At 38.9% G+C, this 25,494-nt stretch overlaps 1 protein-coding gene across 2 annotated transcripts in view; it reads left to right on the top strand.

Annotated features, from left to right (window-relative positions):
- Positions 1-25,494, top strand: part of DACH2 (dachshund family transcription factor 2) — a gene marked incomplete at its 5' end in the record, with an annotated part of 684,702 nt that overhangs the window by 369,151 nt on the left and 290,057 nt on the right. The window lies entirely within an intron of this gene.

Genomic DNA, 25,494 nt, shown 5'->3' with positions numbered 1-25,494 from the left:
TTTTGTTTACCTTCTCAAAGAATCAGCTTTTAGTTTTATTGATCTTTGCTACTGTTTTATTCATTTCCTTTTCATTTTTTTCTGATCTGATCTTTATGATTTCTTTACTAACTCTGGGTTTGTTTTTGTTGTTGTTCTTCTTTCTCTATGTGCTTTAGGTGTAAGGTTAGGTTGTTTATTTGAGATATTTCTTGTTTCTTGAGGTAGGATTTTATTGCTATAAACTTCGCTCTTAGAACTGCTTCTGGTGCATTCCATTGATTTTGAGTCATCCTGTTTTCTTTGTCATTTGTTTCTAAGTACTTTTTGATTTCCTCTTTGATCTCTTCAGTGATATCTTGGTTATCTAGTAGTGTATTTTTTTTTTTTTTTTGGTACGCGGGCCTCTCACCGCTGTGGCCTCCCCTGTTGTGGAGCACAGGCTCCGGACGCGCAGGCTCAGCGGCCATGGCTCACAGGCCCAGCCGTTCCACGGCATGTGGGATCTTCCCGGACCGGGGCACGAACCCGTGTCCCCTGCATCGGCAGGCGGACTCTCAACCACTGCGCCACCAGGGAAGCCCTAGTAGTGTATTTTTTAGGCTCCATGTGTTTGTATTTTTTACAGATCTTTTCCTGTAACTGATATCTAGTCTCATAGCATTGTGGTCAGAAAAGATACTTGATATGATTTCAATTTTGTTAAATTTACCAAGGCTTGATTTGTGACCCAAGATATGATCTATCCTGGAGAATGTTCCATGAACACCTGATATGAATGTGTATTCTGTTGTTTTTGGTTAGAATTCCCTTTAAATATCAATTAAGTCCATCTGGACTAATGTGTCCTTTAATGCTTGTGTCTTCTTATTTATTTTCATTTTGGATCATCTGTCCATTGGTGAAAGAGGGGTGTTAAAGTCCACTACTATGATTGTGTTCCTGTTGATTTCCCCTTTTATGGCTGTTAGCATTTACCTTATGTACTGAGGTGCTCCTATGTTGGGTGTATAAATATTTACAATTGGTATATCTTACTCTTGGATTGAACCCTTGATCGTTATGTAGTGTCCTTCTTTGTATCTTGTAATAGTGTTTATTTTAAAGTCTGTTTTGTCTGATATGAGTATTGCTACTCCAGCTTTCTTTTAATTCCATTTGCATGGAATATCTTTTTCCATCCCCTCACTTTCAGCCTGTATGTGTCCCTAGGTCTGAAGTGGGTCTCTTGTAGGCAGTATATGTACAGGTCTTATTTTTGTATCCATTCAACCAGTTTGTGTCTTCTGGTTGGAGCATTTAATCCATTTACATTTAAGGTAATTATCAATATGTATGTTCCTATTACCATTTTCTTAATTGTTTTGGGTTTGTTATTGTAAGTCTTTTCCTTCCCTTGTGTTTCCTGCCTAGTGAAGTTCCTTTGGCATTTGTTGTAAGGCTGGTTTGGTGGTGCTGAATTCTCTTAACTTTTACTCGTCTGTAAATGTTTTAATTTCTCTGTCAAATCTGAATGAGATCCTTGCTGGGTAGAGTAATCTTCGTTGTAGGTTTTTGCTTTCATCTGTTTAAATATGTCCTGCCAGTCCCTTCTGGCTTGCAGAATTTCTGATGAAAGGTCATCTGTTAACCTTATGGGGATTGCCTTGTATGTTATTTGTTGTTTTTCCCTTGCTGCTTTTAATATTTTGTCTTTGTATTTAAGTTTTGATAGTTTGATTACTGTGTGTCTTGGCGTGTTTCTTCTTGGATTTATCCTGTGTGGGACTCTCTGTGCTTCCTGGAATTCACTGACTATTTACTTTCCCATCTTAAGGAAGTTTTCAAGTATAATCTCTTCAAATATTTTCTCAGACCCTTTGTTTTTTTTTTCTTCTTCTTCTGCGACCCCTATAATTTGAATGTTGGTGTGTTTAATGTTGTCCCAGAGGTCTCTGAAACTGTGCTCAATTCTTTTCATTCTTTTTTCTTTATTCTGCTCTGTGGCAGTTATTTCCAATATTTTATCTTCCAGGTAACTTATCTGTTCTGCCTCAGTTATTCTGCTTTCGATTCCTTCTAGATTATTTTCAATTTCATGTATTGTGTTGTTCATCATTGTCTCTTTCCTCTTTAAGTCTTCTAAGTCCTTGTTAAATGTTTCTTGTATTTTCTCTATTCTATTTTCAAGATTTTGGATCATCCTTACTATCATTACTCTGAATTCTTTTTCAGGTAGACTGCATATTTCCTCTTCATTTGTTTGGTCTGGTGGGTTTTTACTTTGCTCTTTCATCTGCTGTATATTTCTCTGTCTTCCCATTTTGCTTGACTTACTGTGTTTGGGTCTCCTTTTCACAGGTTGCAGCTTCGTAATTCCAGTTGTTTTTGGTGTCTGCCCCCAGTGGGTAAGGTTGGTTCAGTGGCTTGTGTAGGCTTCCTGGTGGTGGGGACTGGTGCCTGTGTTCTTGTCATGGGGCTGGATCTTGTTATCCTCCTGGGCAGGACCACATCCAGTGGTGTGTTTTGGGGTGTCTGTGAACTTAGTATGACTTTTGGCATCCTCTCTGCTAATGGGTGGGTTTATGTTCCTGTGTTGCTAGTTGTTTGACATGGGCCATCCAGCACTGGAGCTTGCTGTCCATTGGGTGGAGCTGGATCTTAGTGTTGAGTCAGAGATCTCTAGGAGATCTCTCGCCAATTGATATTATGTGGGGCCAGGATGTCTCTGGTCGTCCAATGTTCTGGACTCAGCACTCCCACCTTGGAGGCTCAGGTCCAACACCTGGCCGGAGCACCAAAACCGTGCCAGACACATAGCTCAGAAGAAAAGGAAAAAAAAAAAAAAAACCATGAAGAGACAGACCCCTAGGACAAATGATAAAACCAAACATAAGGAGACAAAATCACACAAAGAAACATACACATACATACTCATAAAAAGGGAAAAAAGAATAAAAAGAAAAAAGAAAAAGAAAAGGAAGATAGTAACCAAACGAATAAACAAATCCACCAATGATAACAAGCACTAAAAACTAAAGTAAGTTAACATACAACCAGAAAGAAATCAGATGGAGAAAGCAAACCCCAATTCTACAGTTGCTCCCAAAGTCCACCACCTCAATTTTGGCAACATTCATTGTCTATTCAGGTATTCCACAGATGCAGGTTTATCAACTTGATTGTGTGGATTCATTCTGCTGCTCCTGAGGCTGCACAGATGAATTTATCTTTCTGTTCTTTGTTCACACATCTCCTGGGGTTCAACTTGGGTTTTGGCCCTGCCTCTGCATGTTGGCTGCCCTAAGGCATCTGTTCCCCGCACAGACCAGAGTGGTTTAAAGTAGCAGCTGATTAGCTTTCTCTTGCTAACTCAGGCCATGGAGAGGGAGGAGTACGGTAGTCATAATTGGAATGCGAGGTGAGCCTGTGGCGGCAGAGGCTTGCATGACATTGCAACAGCCTGAGGTGCACCATGTGTTCTCCTGGGGAAGTTGTCCTTGGATCACAGGACCTTGGCAGTGGCATGCTACACAGGCTTCCGGTGGGGGGGTGTGAGTAGTGACATGCCCTTGCACAAAGGATTGTTGGAGGCTGTGCAGCAGCCTTAGCATCTCATGCCCATCTCTGGGGTCCAAGCTGATAGCTGTGGTTCATGCCCATTTCTGGAGCTTGCTTAGGCAGTGCTCTGCCTTCTGTGGGCACATGCAGCAGAAAGCCCCTGTCCTCACACACCTCAAAACAATGGTATGTTGCGTCTTTGGCAGGTCCAGACTTTTTCCCTGACTCCCTCCTGGCTATCTGTGGTGCACTAACCCCCTTCAGGCTGTCTTCACACAGCCAACCCTAGTCCTCTCCCTGGGGTCTGACCTCTGAAGCCAGAGCCTCACCTCCCAGTCCCCACCTGTCCCGGTGTGTGAGCAGACAAGCATCTCAGGTTGGTGAGTGCTGGTCAGCACTGATTTTTTTTTGCTGGAATCTCTCCACTTTGCCTTCTGCATCCCTGTTGCTGTGCTCTCTTCTGTGACTCTGAAGCTTAACCCTCCCCACCCCCCATCACTGCCTGTGAAGGGGCTCCCTAGTGTTTGGAAAATTTTCCTCCTTCACAGCTCCCTCCTAGAGGTGCAGGTTCCATCCCTTTTCTTTTGTCTCTGATTTTTCTTTTTTCTTTTGCCCTACCCAAGTATGTGGGGATTTTCTTGCCTTTTGGGAAGTCTGAGGTCTTCTGCCAGCATTTAGTAGGTGTTTTGTAGGAACTGTTCTACATGTAGAAGTATTTTTGTTGTATTTATGGGGAGAAAGGTGATCTCTACATCTTACTGCTCCACCATCTTGAAGATCATTTCTGACCCAGTACCCAGGGAAAATCAGTAGCAGGTCAGCTATGAGGCACTGGAATCTTCGGGAGAAAGCCTTCCTTCCCGGCATCCTCTCAGTCACAGTGCCTTCTGGGAGAGCACATTTTGTGTTTTTGATGTCCTATTCTACATCTTCATGTTTATCCCTTCACTGTTTATTGTCATTCTAGTTGATTTTACAATTTTTTGTCTTTTATTCTCCATACTAGTTTATTTAAGTGGTTGATACTCAATCCTTACTATATAGTCTTTCCTAGTGGGATTTTCCCTTTCCTATAGTATCCTACTTCTTCAGTTAGAGAAGACCCTTCAACATTTCTTTTAGGGTAGGTTTAGTATTGATGAACTCTTTTAGTTTTTGCTTTTCTGAGAAGTTCTTTATCTCTTCTTCAATTTGAATTGATAATCTTGCTGGATAATGTATCCTAGGTTATAGGTTTTTCCCTTTCTGCACTTTGAATATATTGTGCCTCTCCCTTCTGGCCTGCGAAACGTCTGCAGAGAAATCAACTGATAGCCTTATGGGGGTATTGTAAATGACTCTTTGTTTTTCTCTTGCTGTCTTTAGAATTATCTATCATTTTGCTATTTTAATTATTATATGTTTTGTATGGGTCTGTTTCGGTTCATCTTGTTTGGGAACCTCTTTGCTTCCTGTACCTGTATATATGTTTCTTTCTTCAGGCTCAGGATATTTTCAGCCATAATTTCCTCTAACACATTCTTGACCCCCTTTTCTCTCTCTTCTCTTTCTGGTACCCCTATAATGTGAATTTTGGCATGTTTAATGTTATCCCAAAGATATCGTAGATAGTTTTCATTTTGTTTGTGGCATGGAGTGAGTAAGGCCAGGGTGTTCACTCAGCTCAGACTGGGCATTGTGGTGAGGCAGTAGCCACTGTGGCAAACCTATAATGCAAATGTTGGTATGTTTAATGTTTTTACACAGATCTCTTTGTTTTTCTTTTTCCTATACTGGTTTGGTGGTTTCCATTATTCTATCTTCCAGATCATTTATCCATTCTGCTTTACCACTTAGTGTGCTATTCATTCCTTCTAGTATACTTTTTTTTTCAGCTGTCAAATTATTCATTTCTGATTGGGTCTTTTTTATATTTTCTAGTTCCTTATTTAAGTGTTCCCTATGTACATGAATTCTTTTCCCTAATTCAGTTAACTTTTTTATTACCAGTGGTTTGAATGTTTTTTCTGATAATTTATTTATTTGTTTCATTTTTTTAAAAGTTTTTCTCTTGCTCTTTCATTTGAGAGTAGTTCCTGTGCCTTTTCATTTTGGTTAACTTTCTCTGCCTCTATGATTTTACTTGAAACAGTCACCTATTGCTGTCTTGAAGGAGCAACCTTATGTGGGAGCATCCCTATACAAACTGTGAGTGCCCAATGCCCTTGGTGGAAGAGTCGGATTTGATGTGGCCTCAGGTCACATCTTTCTTCAGTGTGTGCTGGAAGCTCTCACCTTGGTAGGGAGTGGAGCTGGAGATGGAGTAGCTAGAGCTGGTGCCAGTGTTTAGGTGGCACTTCCCCTCTGGTCACTGGCTGTCACCACCTTATCAGGGGTGAGGTCTGCTCTCACATTGATGGAGCAGAAGCCCTGAGTGTCAGGCCTGAGCTGGTTCTGTACCTTTAAGTGTGTGTTTTCCTTCTTCTTGTACTGAGACCCTTGCCCTGGAGAAGGGGAGTGCTGAGGCAAGTGGGGCTTGTGTGTCTTTTGGCTCATGTTGGCCATTGACTGACATCCAGTGCACTGCCTGTGGAGGCACCCACAATTGTTTCCCTTGCTCCACTCAGACAAAGCATAGGGCTCAAGTTTCCTTTGTCCCTTGCAGCTAATCACTGCTTCCAGCCTTTGCTGCCAGCACCCTGTTTAAGAATTGCTCTGTAGTTCATGAGGGGCCCACATGGCTGCTTGGCTTGTATACAGAGGACAGCTGTGATTGATGGAGAAACTACTGTCAGAGATCTGGGCTGCTTCTGAGTCACTGCTTGAATAAGTACCAATAATGGCCACTGTTGTCCCACCCAGGCTCCACCTTGTGATTGGGTCTCCTCTGAGTCCATGGTCAAATCTTCTCCGTGGTCATGTTTGCCCCAGATCCAGTGCTGTGCTGTGTTATGGAGTGGGGCCAGAGTGTTCGCTCAGCTCAGGCTGAGATGCACTTGCCCCTGGGGGCAAGCCTGCATGCTTGTGCTCCTCAGGAGTACAGTCCAGGCTTCCCAAAACCCTTCTATTAGTTCCAGCAGTCCTCCAACCAGCCAAGGGGGCTTTTTTTCCCTTATGTAGGACAGAACTGGGGCATCCAATCTGTGGCTTGAGCTACTAACTCCCCAGGGCAGATGTCCACCCATGTAATCTCCCTTTTCCGCTGAGTCCCCTTCCAGGGGCACTGGTCCCAACCCGATCACGTTTCCTCCCATTATACCCAGTTTAATATGTCCTTTCTTACAGTGTTCATTGCACAATAGTCTTTCTGTCAGTTTCCAGTGAGAATTATTCCACATGTAGATGTATTTTGATGTATTTGTGAGGGGAGGTGAGCTCCATATCCTCTTACTTTGCCATCTTGATCCCACAGTTTATTTTTTTAAAGAATTATGTTTATTAATTTTATCTAAGAAATCTTTGCATAATCCAAGGTCACAAGGTTTTCTCCTATGTGTTGTTCTAAAATATTTTATAATTTTGTGTTTTACTACAAGTTTATTATATTAGTTTGCTAGGGCTGTTATAACAAAGTATCACAAGCTAGTTGGATTAAATAATATAAATGAATTTCTTCACAGTTCTAGAGGCTGGTAGTCTAAAATCCAAGTGCCAGCACAGTTTGTTCTGTTTGAAGGCTGTGAGGGAGTGAGTGAATGATCTATTCTATATCTGCCTTCTTGGTTTATAGATGGCCTTCTCTATATGTCTCTTCACATTATCCTAACTGTATGCATGTCCCTGTGTCCAAATTTCCTCCTTTTATACGCATATCAGTCATATTGGGTTAGAGCCCACCCTAACTGACCTCATTTACTTTTTTTTTTTTTTTCCTTTGGCCACGCTGCATGGCTTGTGGGATCTTAATTCCCCGACCTGGTATTGAACCTGTGCCCTCAGCAGTGAAAGTGTGGATTCCTAACCACTGGACTGCCAGGGAATTCCCATAACTGACCTCATTTAAACTTGATTACCTTTATAAAGACTCCACCTTCAAACGAGACCGTATTTTAAAGTACTGAGTGTTAGGGCTTCAACATACGAATTTTGGTAGAGGGGACACAGTTCAACACATAACACTCTGCCTTCTGACCCTCCCACTAAATTATCATTTCTCACATGAAAAGCACATTCACCACCAACTCAACATCCCCAAAAGTCTTATTCCATTTCAGCATCAATTCTAACTCCAGTATCTCATCTAAACCTCATCTAAATTGGCTGTGGGTGAGACTCTGGGAATTATTTATCCTGAGGAAAAATGCCTCCCCAACTGTGACCCTGTGAAACCAGACAACAAATTATCTGTTTCCAAAATGCAATGGTGGGACAGACATAGGATAGACATTCACCTTCCAAAGGGGAGATACCAGAAGGAAGAAAGGGCACAGAAGGTACCAAACAAGTCAGAAACCTAAGAGGGACAATTCAATTAGATTTTAAGGCTTGAGAATAATTCTTTTTGGCTCTATGCTCTGTCACCTGGGCCCACCAGGTGGCGACCCCACCCCTTGTCTCTGAAGAGCAGTCCCGCCCACTCAGCCTGCACCTTCTTGCATGGAGTGGCAGTGGCAACCCCACCAGGCTCTGCATCTGTGGCTGTGTCCTCAAAGTCATTCTTCCTTTATTTTGTCCCATCTCTGTTTACTTAATTTAGACTGACAATGTTTATATTGGTATAACATTCTCAAAAACTTTGTTAGCCCCTTGTGTAGTTCATGGGAGTCCAAGCCATTGAACAAGAAGGTCCTCCACGTATATTTTCTGAATAACCAAATATCTGTTCCTTGCTTCTGCTAAGGTTGATTGGATCCATGAGTCACAGGCTTATAGCTCTTTAGTTGTCCAGCCTCAGCCTTGGCCCTGTTTCTGGAGCACTTTATCTGGATAGGCTGAGAATTTTCATTTTTGCTTAATAATCCGCCCCCCCTCATTTTACTGTAGATTGCAAGTAGAAATCAGGTTGCTCCTTCAATACTCTGTTTAGAAATCTCAGCTAAATACCCAAGTTAATTGTTTTCAAGTTTCACCTTCCATCCAACAGAACACAATTCATACAATTTCCCTACTACTTTATAACAAAGATCACCTTTCTTCCCGTTTCCAATAACATCTTCCTCATTTTCATCTGAGATCTCACCAGAAGCACCCTTAACATTTATATTTCTAACAACATTCTGTTAATGACAATATATGTATTCTCTAAGATGATAGAAGTTTTCTCTACAGTTCTCTTTTCTTTCTGAGCTCTCACCAGAATTGCCATTAACATCCATATTTCTACCAACAGTTCCTTCAAGGAAATCAAGGCTTTTTATAGCATGCACCTAAAAATTCTCCCAGCCTCTGCTCATTACCCAATTCTACATTTTTATGTTCGTTACAACAGAGCCCCACTTCCTGGTACCAAAATCTGTGTTAATTTGCTATGGCTGCCATAAAATAATACTACAGACTAGGTGGCTTAAACAACAGAAATTTATTGTCACAGAGTCCTGGAGGCTGGAAGTAAGAATCAAGTTGTAGACAGAGATTGTTCTTTCTGGGGCTGTGAGGGAAAAAATATCTATTCTATGCCTTTCTCCTTGGCTTGTAGATGGCCATCTTCTCTATCACTTGACGTCTTCCTTCTATGCACATTTCTATGTCCAAATTTCTCCTTTTTATAAGGACATTAATTATATTGGGTTAGTACTTTAGAATGTGACTGTATTTGGAGATAGGGCTAATAAAGAATTTATTAAGTTAAAATAAGGTTGTTAGGGTGGAACCTCATCCAATCTGATTGGTGTCCTTATAAGAACAAGAAATTTTAACACAGAGATGCCAGGGGTATGTGCATATACCTGAATGACCCTTTGAGGACACAGCAAGAAGGCGGCCAACTGCAAGCCAAGGAGAGAAGCTTCAGAAGAAACCAAACCTGCTGACACCTTGATCTTGGACTTCTAGCCTCCAGAAGTGTGAGGAAAAAATTCTGTTATTTAAGCCACTGAGTCTGTGGTATTTTGTTTCAGCAGCCCTAGGAAACTAATGCACCCACTCAGCTACCCCTATCTTAATATCTTACAGTAGTATGGCAGATTTGTTGCAATTAATGGACCAATATTGATACATTATTATTTACTAAAGTACATACTTTATTCAGATATCATGAGGTTTTACTTAATATTATTTTTCTGTTCCATGATCCCTCCAAGAATACCACATTACATTACTCACCTCGTCTGTTTAGGCCCCCTTTGCTGTGATAGTTTTTCAGACTTTCTTTGTTTTTGATAACCTTGACAGTTTTGAGGAGTACTGGTTAGGTATTTTGTAGAATACTTCTCACCTGGTATTTGTTTGATGTTTGTCTTATGATTAGACTGAGGTTGTGTGTTTTCAGAAGAAAAACAACAGAAGTAAAATGTCTTTCTCATCACATCACACCACTGTTGATGCTAACCTTGATCACCCAAATGAGATATAGTGTTTGCTGTGTTCCTCCACTGTAAAATTACTCTCTGGTTGCCCCTTTCTATACTGTATTTTCTGGAAGGGAGTAACTATACACAATCATACTAAAGGAGAGGGGAATTAAACTCCACTACTTTGAGGGAAGAGTAGCTATGAAAATTATTTGGGCTTTGTCTACGTGGGAGACTTGTCTATTCTCCTTCATTTAATTGTTTATGTAACCACTTATATCAATATGGAGTCATGACAAATTATTTTATTTTGGGTTATAATCCAATACTACTTTATTTCTTTTATTACTCAATTTTTTTCTAGCTTTGGCCATTGGAAACTTTTATTTGCTGCTATGTCCCCAACATTGTGTTTTTTAGTTTGTCTTTTGTTTTTCTAAGCACTTTCTTATTTTCTGGAGCTGCAAGATGCTCCAGGATCATTGTGTATATTTCCTACTACAGTCCTAGATTAAACTATATATCCAAAAGCACTGGTTTTTCTTATTATAGAATGGTATTTAGAACCCAAGATCTGAGTTTTAGGTGCTAGTATATTGTTAAATTTCTGATTTACTAAAGATTTTTTTCTTTTAAATCAAATAGCTGCTGAATTTTGACAAATGCTTTTTCTGTCTTTTGAGATGATCATATGTTTTTGTTGTGTTTTTAATCTGTTGATATGTTGAAATACATTTACTGACTTTAGAAAATTGATCTGACCTTACATTTCCTGGATACACTCTGGTTGGTCATGATATATTACCCTTTTTTTTTGTATTGCTGGAATTGCTATGCTAATTTCTTGAATTTTTGTACATAAGATTTCCCCCCAAGATTCCTGTCTCCTGGTTCTTCAAACAATATAGGTTTTGCTGTGAAGGCATTTGAGCATATAATTAAAGTTACTAATCAGCTGATCTTAAAATAAGGAGATTATCTTGGATTATCTTGTTGAGCCCAGTGCAATCACATGAGTGCATATACATGAGTATATGGTGAAAGCAGAAGTGTCAGAGGATGTAGAGAAAGAAGAAGGGGAAAGAGATGACTCAGAAAAAGTCAGAGATATTCCAAGGATAAGGATTTGAAGCTCTGTTGCTGGTTTTGAGATATAGGAGGCCATGTGTGGGGACTGAACAGAGGCCATTGGGAGCTAAAGGCAACCACCAACTGGAAGCCTGGCAAAAGTATAGGGAACTCAGTCCTATAACTGCAAAAACTTGATTCAAATATAAACCTGAATGATCTTGAAAGTGGATTTCTTCCCAGAGCCTTGAGTAAGGAATCCAGCCCTTCTGACATCCTTACTCTATTCCTGATTCTAAGTCTTGTGTCAGACTTCTCACCTACAGAAACCAAGATAATAAATTTGTGTTGTTTTAAAGTGCTGTCTGTTCAATTTTTTTACATGAGCAATAGAAAACAAATGCACTTTCGTTATAGTCATTTCTACTTTCCTCAAGTAGTTATTGTATATTTGGTGGCATATTAAAGGTCAAATAATAATTAAAAGAATGCTGATATATATATACACACACACGCACACACACACATATATATATATGTATACACACATATATAAATATATAATTATGGAAAAGTTGAAGCAGTGACATACATTATTTAATAAAGTAAGACATATATTGCTAACCCTGGAACCTAGTCTAAAATCCTCTTCTAACAGATGAGGTAACTGAGGCATAAAGAAATTCAGAGACTCAATCAAAGACAAATAATGAAACAGTGGAAAAGCAAGGTTTATAATGCAAGATCTTTCTCCCTGAATCTTTGTTAAGGACAAAAAAAGGGGCTATTTTAGTCAATATGTTCTTCAGGTGTTCATAAAAGGATGTAGGATAAAGTTGCTGGGAATAACTTCACAGATGAGACTGAAGTAGGTACTAAATTATGGGTAAGATTTATGTAGTTCAACAAACAAAAAATAGAAGTTTAGATACAAGAATGAGCCTGGTACATTAGAGAAGCTTGGGCAGTGGGTTAAGACTTATAAAGGTCTGATGGGAAGAAATGAAGAAGAGCATTGAACATCAGAAAAGTTTGTACTTTATACTGAAAGCTGTAAGCATTTCTTTTTTTTTTTTTTAAACTATATGACCAGCCAGGCTGGCATTAATGCAAACTCCAACCAGGCTTTCCACAAAGCTCAGAAACCTTCTTATTTGTCCTTGATCAGCTTGTTTTCTTTCCCCACAGCAGCTATTTTATTTTTTTAATTTTATTTATTTATTTATTTATTTATTTATTTATTTATTTATTTATTTATTTTTTGCTTTATAACAAATTTAATCAGTTATACATATACATATGTTCCCATATCCCCTCCGTTTTGCGTCTCCCTCCCACCCTCCCTATCCCACCCCTCCAGGCGGTCACAAAGCACCAAGCTGATCTCCCTGTGCTATGCGGCTGCTTCCCACTAGCTATCTACCTTACGTTTGGTAGTGTGTATATGTCTATGCCGCTCCTTCACTTTGTCAGAGCTTACCCTTCCCCCTCCCCATATCCTCAAGTCCATTCTCTAGTAGGTCTGTGTCTTTATTCCTGTCTTACCACTATGTTCTTCATGATATTTTTTTTCTTTAAATTCCATATATATGTGTCAGCATACAGTATTTGTCTTTCTCTTTCTGACTTACTTCACTCTGTATGACAAACTCTAGGTCCATCAACCTCATTACAAGTAGCTCAATTTCATTTCTTTTTATGGCTGAGTAATATTCCATTGTATATATGTGCCACATCTTCTTTACCCATTCATCCGATGATGGACACTTAGGTTGTTTCCATCTCGGGGCTATTGTAAATAGGGCTGCTATGAACATTTTGGTACATGACCCTTTTTGAATTATGGTTTTCTCAGGGTATATGCCCACTAGTGGGATCGCTGGGTCATACGGTAGTTCTATTTGTAGTTTATTAAGGAACCTCCATACTGTTCTCCATAGTGCTGGACCAATTCACATTCTCACCAGCAGTGCAAGAGTGTTCCCTTTTTCCCACACCCTCTCCAGCATTTATTGTTTCTAGATTTTTTGATAATGGCCATTCTGACTGGTGTGAGATGATATCTCATTGTAGTTTTGATTTGCATTTCTCTAATGAGTAAAGATGTTGAGCATCCTTTCATGTGTTTGTTGGCAGTCTGTATGTCTTCTGTGGAGATATGTCTATTTAGGTCTTCTGCCCATTTTTGGATTGGGTTGTTTGTTTTTTTGTTATTATATTAGCCTGAGCTGCTTATAAATTTTGGAGATTAATACTTTCTCAGTTGCTTCATTTGCAAATATTTTCTCCCATTCTGAGGGTTGTCTTTTGGTCTTGATTATGGTTTCCTTTGCTGTGCAAAAGCTTTTAAGTTTCATTAGGTCCCATGTGTTTGTATTTGTCTTTATTTCCATTTCTCTAGGAGGTGGGTCAAAAAGTATCTTGCTGTGATTTATGTCATAGAGTGTTCTGCCTATGATTTCCTCTAAGAGTTTGATAGTTTCAGGCCTTACATTTAGGTCTTTTTTTTTTTTTTTTTTTTTTTTGCGATACACGGCTTCTCACTGTTGTGGCCTCCCCCGTTGCGGAGCACAGGCTCCGGACCCGCAGGCTCAGCGGCCATGGCTCACGGGCCCAGCCGCTCCGCGGCATGTGGGATCTTCCCGGACTGGGGCACGAACCCGTGTCCCCTGCATCGGCAGGCGGACTCTCAACCACTGCGCCACCAGGGAAGCCCCTACATTTAAGTCTTTAATCCATTTTGAGCTTACTTTTGTGTATGGTGTTCGGGAGTGATCTAATCTCATACTTTTACATGTCCCTGTCCAGTTTTCGCAGCACCACTTACTGAAGAGACTGTCCCTTCTCCACTGTACATTCCTGCCTCCTTTATCAAAGATAAGGGGACCATAGGTCCGTGGGTTTATCTATGGGCTTTCTATCCTGTTCCATTGATCTATCTTTCTGTTTTTGTGCCAGTACCATACTGTCTTGACTACTGTAGCTTTGTAGTATAGTCTGAAGTCAGGGAGCCTGATTCCTCCAGCTCCATTTTTCGTTCTCAAGATTGCTTTGGCTATTCGGGGTCTTTTGTGTTTCCATACAAATTGTGAAATTTTTTGTTCTAGTTCTGTGAAAAATGCCAGTGGTAGTTTGATAGGGATTGCATTGAATCTGTAGATTGCTTTGGGTAGTAGAGTCATTTTCACAATGTTGATTCTTCCAATCCAAGAACATGGTACATCTGTTTGTATCATCTATAATTTCTTTCATCAGTGTCTTGTAATTTTCTGCATACAGGTCTTTTGTCTCCTTAGGTAGGTTTATTCCTAGATATATAATTCTTTTTGTTGCAAAGGTAAATGGGAGTGTTTCCTTGATTTTACTTTCAGATTTTTCATCATTAGTGTATAGGAATGCGAGAGATTTCTGTGCATTAATTTTGTATCCTGCAACTTTACCAAATTCATTGATTAGCTCTAGTAGTTTTCTGGTGGCATGTTTAGGATTCTCTATGTATAGTATCATGTCATCTGCAAACAGTGACAGCTTTACTTCTTCTTTTCCGATTTGGATTCCTTTTATTTCCTTTTCTTCTCTGATGGCTGTGGCTAAAACTTCCAAAACTATTTTGAATAAGAGTGGTGAGGGTGGGCAGCCTTGTCTCGTTCCTGATCTTAGTGGAAATGGTTTGTTTTTCATCATTGAGGACGATGTTGGCTGTGGGTTTGTCATATATGGCCTTTATTATGTTGAGGAAAGTTCCCTCTAGGCCTACTTTCTGCAGGGCTTTTATCATAAATGGGTGTTGAATTTTGTCGAAAGCTTTCTCTGCATCTATTGAGATGATCATATGGTTTTTCTCCTTCAATTTGTTAATATGGTGTATCACGTTGATTGATTTGTGTATATTGAAGAATCCTTGCATTCCTGGAATAAACCCCACTTGATCATGGTGTATGATCCTTTTAATGTGCTGTTGGATTCTGTTTGCTAGTATTTTGTGGAGGATTTTTGCATCTATGTTCATCAGAGATATTGGCCTATAGTTTTCTTTCTTTCTGACATCCTTGTCTGGTTTTGGTATCAAGGTGATGGTGGCCTCGTAGAATGAGTTTGGGAGTGCTCCTCCCTCTGCTATATTTTGGAAGAGTTTCAGAAGGATAGTTGTTAGCTCTTCTCTAAATGTTTGATAGAATTCGCCTGTGAAGCCATCTGTTCCTGGACTTTTGTTTGTTGGAAGATTTTTAATCACAGTTTCAATTTCAGTGCTTGTGATTGGTCTGTTCATATTTTCTATTTCTTCCTGATTCAGTCTTGGCAGGTTGTGCATTTCTAAGAATTTGTCCATTTCTTCCAGGTTGTCCATTTTATTGGCATATAGTTTCTTGTAGTAATCTCTCATGATCTTTTGTATTTCTGCAGTGTCAATTGTTACTTCTTTTTCATTTCTAATTCTATTGATTTGAGTCTTCTCCCTTTTTTTCTTGATGAGTCTGGCTAATGGTTTATCAGTTTTGTTTATCTTCTCAAAGAACCAGCTTTTAGATTTATTGATCTTTGCTATCATTTCCTTCATTTCTTTTTCATTTATTTCTGATCTGATTTTTATGATTTCTTTCCTTCTGCTAACTTTGGGATGTTTTTGTTCTTCTTTCTCTAATTGCTTTAGGTGCAAGGTTAGGTTGTTTATTCGAGATGTTTCCTGTTTCTTAAGGTGGGATTGTATTGCTATAATCTTCCCTCTTAGAACTTCTTTTGCTGCATCCCATAGGTTTTGGGTCGTTGTGTCTCCATTGTCATTTGTTTCTGGGTATTTTTTAATTTCCTCTTTGATTTCTTCAGTGATCACTTCGTTATTAAGTAGTGTGTTGTTTAGCCTCCCTGTGTTTGTATTTTTTACAGATCTTTTCCTGTAATTGATATCCAGTCTCATAGCATTGTGGTCGGAAAAGATACTTGATACAATTTCAATTTTCTTAAATTTACCAAGGCTTGATTTGTGACCCATGATATGATCTATCCTGGAGAATGTTCCATGAGCACTTGAGAAAAATGTGTATTCTGTTGTTTTTGGATGGAATGTCCTATAAATATCAATTAAGTCCATCTTGTTTAATGTATCATTTAAAGCTTGTGTTTCCTTATTTATTTTCATTTTGGATGATCTGTCCATTGGTGAAAGTGGGGTGTTAAAGTCCCCTACTATGATTGGGTTACTGTCGATTTCTCCTTTTATGGCTGTTAGTATTTGCCTTATGTATTGGGGTGCTCCTATGTTGGGTGCATAAATATTTTCAATTGTTATATCTTCTTCTTGGATCGATCCCTTGATCATTATGTAGTGTCCTTCTTTGTCTCTTCTAGTAGTCTTTATTTTAAAGTCTATTTTGTCTGATATGAGAATTGCTACTCCAGCTTTCTTTTGGTTTCCATTTGCATGGAATATCTTTTTCCATCCCCTTACTTTCAGTCTGTATGTGTCTCTAGGTCTGAAGTGGGTCTCTTGTAGACAGCATATATATGGGTCGTGTTTTTGTATCCATTCAGCCAATCTGTGTCTTTTGGTGGGAGCATTTAGTCCATTTACATTTAAGGTAATTATTGATATGTATATTCCTATTCCCATTTTCTTAATTGTTTTGGATTCGTTATTGTAGGTATATTCCTTCTGTTGTGTTTCTTGCCTAGTGAAATTCCTTTAGCATTTGTTGTAAAGCTGGTTTGGTGGTGCTGAACTCTCTCAGCTTTTGCTTGTCTGTAAAGGTTTTAATTTCTCCATCAAATCTGAATGAGATCCTTGCTGGGTAGAGTAATCTTGGTTGCAGGTTTTTCTCCTTCATCACTTTAATTATGTCCTGCCACTCCCTTCTGGCTTGTAGAGTTTCTGCTGAGAGATCAGCTGTTATCCTGATGGGGATTCCCTTCTGTGTTATTTGTTGTTTTTGCCTTGCTGATTTTAATATGATTTCTTTGTGTTTAATTTTTGACAGTTTGATTAATATGTGTCTTGGCGTATTTCTCCTTGGATTTATTCTGTATGGGACTCTCTGTGCCTCCTGGACTTGATTAACTATTTCCTTTCCCATATTAGGGAAGTTTTCAACTATAATCTCTTCAAATATTTTCTCAGTCCCTTTCTTTTTCTCTCCTTCTTCTGGAACCCCTATAATTCAAATGTTGGTGCGTTTAATGTTGTCCCTGAGGTCTCTGAGACTGTCCTCTGTTCTTTTCATTCTTTTTTCTTTATTTTGCTCTGCAACAGTTATTTCCACTATTTTATCTTCCACCTCATTTTTCCGTTCTTCTGCCTCAGTTATTCTGCTATTGATCCCATCTAGAGTATTTTTCATTTCATTTATTGTGTTTTTAATCGATGCTTGATTCATCTTTAGTTCTTCTAGGTCCTTGTTAACTGTTTCTTGCATTTTGTCTATTCTATTTCCAAGATTTTGGATCTTGGAAATAGAATCTTGGATCATCTTTACCATCATTATTCTGAATTCTTTTTCAGGTAGACTGCCTATTACCTCTTCATTTGTTAGGTCTGGTGGGTTTTTATCTTGCTCCTTCTCCTGCTGTGTGTTTTTCTGTCTTCTCATTTTGCTTATGTTACTGTGTTTGGGGTCTCCTTTTTGCAGGCTGCAGGTTCGTAGTTCCCGTTGTTTTTGGTGTCTGTCCCCAGTGGCTAAGGTTGGTTTAGTGGGTTGTGTATGCTTCCTGGTGGAGGGGACTAGTGCCTGTGTTCTGGTGGTTGAGGCTGGATCTTGTCTTTCTGGTGGGCCGGTCCATGTCTGGTGGTGTGTTTTGGGGTGTCTGCGGGCTTTTTATGATTTAAGGCCACCTCTCTGCTAATGGGTGGTGTTGTGTTCCTGTCTTGCTAGTTGTTTGGCATAGGGTGACCAGCACTGTAGCTTGCTGGTCGTTGAGTGAAGCTGGGTGCTGGTGTTGAGATGGAGATCTCTGGACGATTTTTGCCATTTTATATTATGTGGAGCTGGGAGGTCTCTTGTGGACCAGTGTCCTGAAGTTGGCTCTCCCACCTCAGAGGCCCAGCACTGACTCCTGTCTCCTCAATTTGGGATGATTTGTTGTCTATTCATGTATTCCACAGATGCAGGGTACATCAAGTTGATTGTGGAGCTTTAATCTGCTGCTTCTGAGGCTGCTGGGAGAGGTTTCCCTTTCTCTTTAATCTGCTGCTTCTGAGGCTGCTGCGACTCAGCTTTGCATTTGGCCCCGCCTCTGCGTGTAGGTTGCCGGAGGGCGTCTGTTCTTCGCTCAGACAGGACAGGGTTAAAGGAGCAGCCTCTTCGGGGACTCTGGCTCACTCAGGCCGGGCGGGAGGGAGGGGCACGGAGTGCGGGGCGAGCCTGCAGCGGCAGAGTTCGGTGTGACGTTGCACCAGCCCAAGGCGTGCCGTGCGTTCTCCCAGGGAAGCCGCCCCTGGATCCCGAGACCCCAGCAATGGCGGGCTGCTTAGGCTCCCGGAAGGGCGGTGTGGACAGTAAACTGCGCTCGCACACAGGCTTCTTGGCGGCGGCAGCAGCAGCCCCAGCGTCCCACGCCCGTCACTGGGCTCCGCTCTTTCAGCCATGACTTGCACCCGTCTGTGGAGCCCCTTTAAGCAACGCTCTTAATCCCCTCTCCTCGCGCACCAAGAAACCAAGAGGGAAGAAAAAGTCTCTTGCCTCTTCGGCAGCTCCTGAGTTTTCCCGGACTCCCTGCCGGCTAGCTGTGGCACATTAGCCCCCTTCAGGCTGAGTTCTCGCCGCCAGCCCCAGTCCTCTCCCTGCGCTCTGACCAAAGCCCGAGCCTCAGCTTCCAGTGCCGCCGGGGCGAGCAGACAAGCCTCTCGGGCTGGTGAGTGCCTCTTGGCACTGATCCTCTGTGTGGGAATCTCTCCGCTTTGCCCTACCCAGGTATGTGGGGAGTTTCTTGCCTTTTGGGAGGTCTGGGGTCTTCTGCCAGCGTTCAGTAGGTGTTCTGTAGGAGTTGTTCCACGTGTAGCTGTATTTCTGTTGTATCCATGGGGAGGAAGGTGATCTCCGCATCTTACTCGTCCGCCATCTTACCCGGAAGTGTGTAAGCATTTCTGATAATAATCATTTTGATAATAAAACCATTGGTTATAAGCATTTTGTTACCTTGACAATTAAGTTGTAATATGAGCACTGATAAAAATAACATTTATGGAGACGTTATTTTATTCAAAATGTGTTCAAAATTGACTTAAATTTAAACTCTGTATATAGAATTTTCATGGATACTGGAATTTTGATCTATGTTTCACATGGTCTCAATGATTCTGCTGCTCTGTAGATGGCCATTAAGTCATTTCCCCGATTCTCAGTTAAAGAACTGAAAAATTTTGTAGGAACTCTTTCCTTCAGGAGCTGGCGAAAAGTGTTTGTTGTCCTCTCAAACTGGTTCTGTTCATCAGTTATTTGGTGGTCTTCTGGGGTTCATCAATCATGGAAACAAAATTACTAATGCCTTTTAAAACCACAGATTTGTGTTAGGAGCTTGTTTTTGCAGGCTTTTAATTTTATTTTTAACATCTTATTCTTTCTGAGAAATGTCAGCTTGAGTCCTTGAATGAACTAAGGAAGAGAAAAGTAGGCCATCAAGGAAAGGAAGGGTAGGTAGTTTTGAGCTGTTTTCCAAAATAGCTAGTAGGAATTGTGGGATATGTGTATTTATGTTTAATGAAATGTGACAGTGACACTATCTAATAATATTGTTAGTTGCTTACCCCATATACCTACCTGATTCCCAGGAAGTTAGATTGAACAGAATAAATATGTATTTGAGAGATTATTTCTCTTCTTCAACTTTGTGGCTGAGACAAATAAGAATGTTAGATTACACTGTAATTTTTTTCTATGGCAGTAAGGAAACTAAACAGACATAAAAACCCATACTAATTTTTAATTTGTGTTTAAAAAACACACGATAACTCCCATTTCCCACCAAGGTACTTTTAAAGGTTTTAATGGCCAAGTCCATCCTTAAAAGCTCTAGAGATGCAGCTATAATCACTTGTGGTTCATTCTTACTTCTGTTTTTTTTCCCTTCAAACAAGAATTAGAAGCGCTGTCTTTTTGTATGGAAAAAATTGGAAGTTGAGAGAATTTGCTTGTCAGCTATTTGTGATAACAGAGCTTGGTTTCTATGGTAAGAGTAAGATATTATTACCTGCAATGTGTTGGAGTTGGAAGATAAACTTGGAAGTATGCTTTTAGCTTTTATTTTTTTATTAGTTTCTGCTTTATAACAAAGTGAATCAGTCATACATATACATCTGTTCCCATATCCCTTCCCAGTTGCATCTCCCTCCCTCCCACACTCCCTATCCCACCCCTCCAGGTGGTCACAAAGCACCCGAGCTGATCTCCCTGTACTATGCAAGGTCTTTTAATTCAACCCTCTCATGTTTCAGATCAGGACACCAAGGCACATACATGGAATTGTGATGTGCCCAAATTTACAGAGGGAATCAGTGACAAAGCCAGGACTAATGTTCCTGTGTACTGACTGTCAGACAAATGCTTTTCCTCTATAGTATTCTATCTATTATTGCTGGGAAAATGTTAGTGGATTACTTTACCAAGTCCTAATTCCTGGATTAGTGATCACATGATAGATTTATTCCTCATAGGAAAGGGCCAGTCAAATTATCCCAGTGCATATTATCTCCTGGACACTTCTCAGAAGTTCTTTGACTTTTTCTGGAAATAATTTACAATTAAATGATCCATAGACATCTAGAAATATTAACATATTATTTAAATCATCCAACTTATTCTTAAGAAATCTCTTTCTTGTCTTAAGGAAGAATACAGGGCAGCAAAGAAAGTATTTGCTGACAGCCTGTTGTATTATCAGACTCTGTACTAGCCATGTCAGAGCTTATGTTACTTCAGCTAGTTTTAAAAGATAGATATTATTTTACTCATTTTTCTAGGACTTCAAATCGCTTTTTAAAGTTTCACAATATTTACCATCAAGAAATTTATCTTTATAACTGATCTTAATTTGTTTTTCAATGTTGTTTTCCTAGCTAAACATCTAGTTTTATGTATCAGGAGTTGAATGCATATTAACATGAGTAAGTAGTAGAATATATTTTATTATATAAATCTTTACAATTTGCAAGCTCTTTAATTCTTAATACAGAGATTTTGTGCTCATTTATCAGCTAAATTATAAGCTTTGTCTTTTCAGTAGTTTTTGGTTTTAAATAACCTATCATTTATTTGTGGTTAAAAAAAGGCTCTGTCCCTTAGATCAGGGGTCCCCATCCCGCAAGCCACAGACTGGTATTGGTCCGTGGCCTGTTAGGAACCAGGCCGCACAGCAGGAGGTGAGTGGCGGGTGAGCGAGCAGGCTTCATCTGTATTTACAACCACTCCCTATCGCTTGCATTACCACCTGAGCTCCACCTCTTGTCAGATCAGGAGAGGCATTAGATTCTCATAGGAGCGTGATCCCTACTGTGAACTACGAGTGCGAGGGATCTAGGTTGCCCACTTCTTATGAGAATCTAATGCCTGATGATCTGAAGTGGAGCTAAGGCCGTGATGCTAAGCACTGACGAGCGGTTGCAAATACATATTATCATTAGCAGAGGGGTTTGACTGCACAGAGACCATAATAAACCAATTGCTTTCAGACTCATAACAAAACCCTATTGTGAGTGGCAAGTGACAATTAAGCTGCATCTTATGGAGTAGACTGGACATAAGCAACACACTTCAGGTGTCACTGTCTCCCGTCACCCCTAGGTGAGACCATCTAGTTGCAGGAAAACAAGCTCAGGGCCCCCACTGATTCTGCATTATGGTGAGTCATATAATTATTTCATTGTATATTACAATGTAATAATAATAGAAGTAAAGTGCACAATAAATGTAATGTGCTTCAATCGTCCTGAAACCATGCCCCCCCCATCCTGGTCCATGGAAAAATTGTCTTCCATCAAACTGGTCCCTGGTACCAAAAATGTTGGAGACTGCTGTCTTAGATGAAAGGGTCTTTCCCACTTCCCATCTCTTGTTAGTGTAGGTGTTCCTCTCTCACCTTTCTCTTTCATCTCCATCTGTGAATCTCTTATCTATTCCGTGCTGGCTACTGCTCTACTGCTTCTGCCGCCTTTCTATTTCAGTATATATGTGTATGTGTGTGTGTGTGTGTGTGTGTATATATAGTTGGCCAGAAAGTTCATTCAGGTTTTCCCATAATATCCTACGAAAACCCAAATGAACTTTGTGGCCAACCCAATATATTATATATAATATATATAATTCCTCTTTAAATTATTATCTTATTACTATTGATAAAATCTATTAGTAATGTCTTCACTTAAGAATAAAATATTGTCTTATTTGGTATAATCCATGGGCAATAACTTCCTAGTAGATTATGCTGTCTTGGATTTGGGAAGATGAAACAAATTATTTCCAGTTTTTAGTTTTGCCTACCTTAGCAGAACCTCATAATTAAAAGAAAAATTGTTCAATTATTAAGTTATCTGGATTCTAGTATTTACTGAGAATAAAATACTGTCACTGATGCCTTCTTACCAGATGGTATGATCCCTTGATACCTCTTATAAAATATAATACATAAGCATATATATCAATAATTCAGGACCCATGGCATAAATCAGTCATATGGTCTGTTCCAACAGGTGGGGCAGGTTCTTCTATTTTCATACTTAAGATCTAATTCATAGCACATTATTCAGGCTATTTCTACATAATCCTCATATACTCATAAAGGAGAGGTGCATAATATACTTTATGGTATAAACTAATGTTGACTCTTCTGAAAAACATTACTGTAGACCCATACAAATATTACTGTATTACACAGTTCAGCATTTTACTCAAAGACAAACTACAGTATAACAATATAATTTTCTTAAAGAAATTTATTTTTCAAGTGAGAAATTTGATCTGTTGGAAAAAAATATTGATTATTGTTTTTTTCCAGGCTCCTTGACCAAATGACTGTATGATTTAGATGGGTAGGTGTATATTTATCAGCACTGAACAATAATCATGTTAAGATTCATTAACTTAGCTGGAACTTGATAGTGTTTGGGGAATCTTGAACTCTACCTCTAACAAGCAATCTTATTAATGGGAAACATAATTTATTTGTAATACTCTACTCAGACTTTTGAAAAATGATTCTTAAAATGATATTCAAGAAATAGAAAAAAATAAGAAAAATATGATATTGGGACTATTCAGAAAATTCTTAAGAAAAACACCTATCTTGGCTATAATACTTTAATGTTTACAAAAGTATTTGTCATATCTCATATCTCATTGACACCTCACAATAAATCTGCAGAGAAGACGTTATCTCCATTCTATAGGTAAGGAAATTGAAGCTTAGAGTTTAACATTATTCCCTTGATTCTGTATTCAGTGTTCTTTCTACTACTTTCACATCATATTTTTTAGTTTTAGCAGGCCGCTGCTATTTATGTCATAACAAAGGGCTTAGAAAGGGTTGGGGGAACATACTGTGGTTAAAGGAAAATTCTAAAAATCCAACTGCCAAAAAATTTTGAGGGAACACAGCTCAATCATTAACAAAAGTGGGTTAATTCATATCTTCATTTAAGGCAAACTGCACCTAGGAGGTTAAGCAGTTTAAGATGCCCAAATCTAAAAACAGAAAAATAACATTTACAAGATTACTTTTATGTCATTGATACAAGTTCTCGCCCAACATTTGGCAAAGAATAGCAAAGTTTCTTGAATATGTCTATTAAAATTCTGTACTTTTTCCATGCAAAGCCTTCTTTGGGAGAGGAACACAATGAATAAGTCCATACAGTATTAGATCACTTTGAAAGCTTCTAAAGCACTGCATCAGGGCCTAATGTCACCCTTTCCTTTTAGTCCTTTCTGAAAAAGACCTTAACACAAACCAGAAAAGGAGAGTTTCTTCACCTGGAGGTATTGCTGTCAGAGTGTAGATTTGAGTTTCTTGAAGCAATTCGACTGCATTTTTTATCTCTTTTCTCCTTTAAAGTGATATTTCATGTCTTTCTGGGACAAAATTAGCAAGTAGAAATCTTTTATAAAGCAAACTATCCTGTCTTCAGCTTATTACTCACAACACTGATTGGATATTGTTGCCCCTGTCTACATACGAAGAAACTGGAGTTCTGACACGTAAAGCGAATTGGACAAAGTAAAGTGTTAGAGCTGAAATTTGAGACCGGATTTACATATCTCCAGATCACCATGGTCTGGTGGTGGAAACTAGACTACATATTTCAAAGACTACTACTAACAATAATTATACTCTGTGTATATATTTATTATATTTATTGATTGCCCAGTGTATGCAGATGTTTTATTTTCATAATCCATCTTAATCCTCACAGCAACCACACAAGTTGTAAAGTATCATTTTCTTTATTTTATAAGTGAGAATACTGAGAATTTGCACAAGATCATACATCCACAAAGTAACTAAAACAGTATTTGAATGTAAATCTCTCTGCCTACAGAGCCTATAATCTTTCTTCTATGCTACATTGACCTTATAGAGAGATAGCAGCCATTTAATTGCCTAAAGTTTTAGCACAAGAATTTTCTACCAAAATTGGTAGTAGTTTATTTTCTACAAATATTGGTAATATTTGTGTCAACTTACATATGGTACATGTTAAGCACACATAAAGTAGCCAAATGTTATTAGAAAAAGTTCATTTTTTTACCATAAAAAAACTCTCAAATATAAGTATGATAAAAAAACATTATTTCTCAACACAGAATACGGATTTTTCAACTTAAAAAGCCCAGTTTTGAACAATGCATCATGAAATAGCCTTGTGTATTAAAACATTAGACCATAGTGAAAACTTTTGCACTCAATTCTGGTTCCACCATCGTTTAGTTATATGAATGGGCCAAGATTTTAACTTGTCTGCATTTCACTTTCCCTGTCTGAAAAATGAGACAATGTTCAATTCCTTTGGAATTATTGGGAGAATGAATTGAGACAGTGACAGTGTATGTTTAAAAAGGTATCATATTGCCAGACACAGTTTATGAGCTCAATGAATATTATTTTGGTGTTTGGTGGTTCAGTGCAAAATGTACTACTATATTTTGTTCATCATGAATAAAAAAGAAAATGTAAGAAAGCATCATTATTTTATAAAAACTTTTCTGTGTTTTGATTGTTTTTCTCTATGATATTTGATATCATAGAGATATAAAATGGATACATATATCTTATACAGTGCATAATATATATACCTGTTGAAATGTGCTAAGCTTAAATTGGACTACTTTGTAGAAATTTTCTGATGATTAAATAATGTTATATATGTGAATGTTTTATGTAAACTATGAATCTATATATTGATGTAAACTATTATTAGTATTGATCTTTTAAATGGACAAATACATAGGTAGACCATAATATACAAAGTTAAAAGCCAATATTTTCTTTCAGATTTTTTATA

Source organism: Mesoplodon bidens (genome assembly GCF_964165515.1).
Source record: "Mesoplodon bidens genome assembly, chromosome: X".
NCBI lineage: Eukaryota > Metazoa > Chordata > Mammalia > Artiodactyla > Ziphiidae > Mesoplodon > Mesoplodon bidens.
The sequence above is the reverse complement of the archived record's forward strand: the minus strand, read 5'-3'. Positions and strand labels throughout refer to the sequence as shown.